Raw genomic sequence first — 2,500 nt, forward strand, 5'->3', positions numbered from 1 at the left:
TGCTTTTAGGATGTAATGTCACAACAATGGGAGGCAGGGTAAGAAGAAGAAAAAGGAGAAGAGGATGATGATGATGAGGAGGAGGAAGAGGAAGGAGTAGGAAGAGGAAGAGGAGGAGGAAGAGGAAGAGGAGGAGGAAGAGGAGATGGAAAGAGGAGGAAGAGGGGGGAAGAGAAGGAGGAAGCGGAAGAGGAAGAGGAAGAGAGGAGGAGGCTGAGGAGGAAGAGGAGGAAGAGGAGGGGGAAGAGGAGGGGGAAGAGGAGGAAGAAGAGGAGGGGGAAGAGGAGGAGGAAGAGGAGGAGGAGGAGGAAGAGGAGGAGGAAGAGGAAGAGAGGAGTAGGAGGAGGAAGAGGAGGATTCTTGGCTCAGCAGTATGGTCTTCACTTTGTAACCAAAAGGTACGAGATTTGATAGCTTACCACTGCATTGTGTGGAATTGACTGACTTTGCTTATTGCTGCTTAATGCGCTGTTCTTACAGCAACCAAAGAATATAATATGATAATTATTATAATCATTGCAGCAACCTAGAAGTGGCGATTATAACTGAGGCAATTCCTCTCCAAGAATTTTAAAATATAACCACCCCCCCCCCTCCCTTAAAACAACAACAACAAAGAAAATCAATACTTACTAGAATTTAAATGACTCCATGTCTTGGAGTGCTGGGTAGATATGGCCGATGACGTTAGCTATCAGTTGTCCTGTAAGTTAAAAAAAAAAAAAGCTTCAATAATGACTCAAGATTTGTTTGTTTGTTTTGTTTTTAAGCGTTTTACGGCGCTTGCAACACATTTAGGTTATATCAGTGCCAGTAAAAAGGAAGAAAATGGGATAGTAAAAAGTTCTAGAATTCAATTAAAGCACCCAAGAAAAGGTTAGACAAAGGGAGCTGGGAACAAATAGGGATCATATGTAGATTCCAGTGCATACTACCAATGTACTTAGTTTAAGATCACCTATAAGTAATCTGGACACAAGCACAAAATCCAACAGAGGAATACACTCAAATGCTTACATTATACATTTGAAATAAATATAATAATACATAACAGAGAGATGATTTACAAGGAAAAAAATATCCCAAAACGATAATTATGCATTTGACTGTTTTCCTCCCAGTCAGGTCTCCGGCTAGGGCCAGTACAAAACCAAGTAATCTCAATCCAAGACAATGACAGAAAGCATAAATTGGAAAACAGATATAAGGGGATAGAAGACACAGTATGTACCTCCCTGCCCTGTTCTAGAATTACAATTAAAGCACCCCCGGAAAAGGTAAGACAAAGGGAATTGGTTCAAATAGGAAGCAGGTGTAGATTCCAAAAGCACACTATCAAAGTACTTAGTTTAAGATCACCTAAAAGTTTCATCCAGGTACAAGCACGGGTCCCCTCTAAGAGGAATACATTCAAATGTATACAAATCATATATAACATGTCAACAAAAATAATACAGTGCTCCCGATGGCCAAGCATAACATATTACATTTTAATAATAAAATGTCCACTTTGGGGCCTTCAACACATTTTAAACATGATAATTTTGACAAATGCCCGACACTCTTTCCAAGTGGACAAAGGTGTGAAAGAGCCTCATGAAGAGTTCTACAACTTTTACAATGTTACCATAAATTGACAAATATGAATTAATAAACATCTGACAAATTAAAGAACAATGGCCACCTCTATTCACAGTAGTACTGCGAATAGTAGATAGTAGTAGTACTGCAAATGCGGGTTCGTTCTGTATTTGCAGTAGTAGCCTACGAGTCTTGAGCTTTATTGTATAGAGATTGGGCGCAAAATATAAATAAACTACTTTTAAAAAATTTTAAATTCATTTTTTCATTATTATTACTATTATTTTGCGTTTCCTTGACGATGACGATGTGTCTGTTGTTGTGTAGTGATGGTGTGGTGATGATGTAGTAGTGGTAGTGATGACGACTAAAAGTATAATGATGATGATGTAATGGTGGTGGCAGTTGCTGTAGTTTTGATAACAATGTGGTAGCTGTGATAGTGGTAGTAATGATGACGATGTGATGGTTGTGGTTGTAGTAGTGGTAGTGGTAGCGATGATGACAAGAGGAGGATGATGATGTAAAGGTGGCGGGGGTTGCAATAGTTTTGATGACGATGTGGAGGTTGCTGTGGTAGTAGTAGTAAGGATGATGTGGTGGTGGCTGTAGTAGTAGAAATAATTTATTGATGGTAAATTCTATTATTTACAGGAGCACAGAGATACAAGTCATGAGCAACGACGAGAGAGAAAGAGAGAGAGAGAGAGGGGGGAGAGAGAGAGAGAGAGAGAGAGAGAGGGGGGGATAGAGATATATATATATATTATAATATATATATATTATATATATATATATATATATATATATATATAATAATATATATATATATAGAGAGAGAGAGAGAGAGAGAGAGAGAGAGAGAGAGAGATTCCTGGAACTTTATCAAATATATCTAACTGTAAATAATATAATCAAC

The sequence above is a fragment of the Berghia stephanieae genome, chromosome 5 (assembly GCF_034508935.2).
Source record: "Berghia stephanieae isolate SIO BIC M18660-M18661 chromosome 5, UCSD_Bste_1.3, whole genome shotgun sequence".
NCBI lineage: Eukaryota > Metazoa > Mollusca > Gastropoda > Nudibranchia > Aeolidiidae > Berghia > Berghia stephanieae.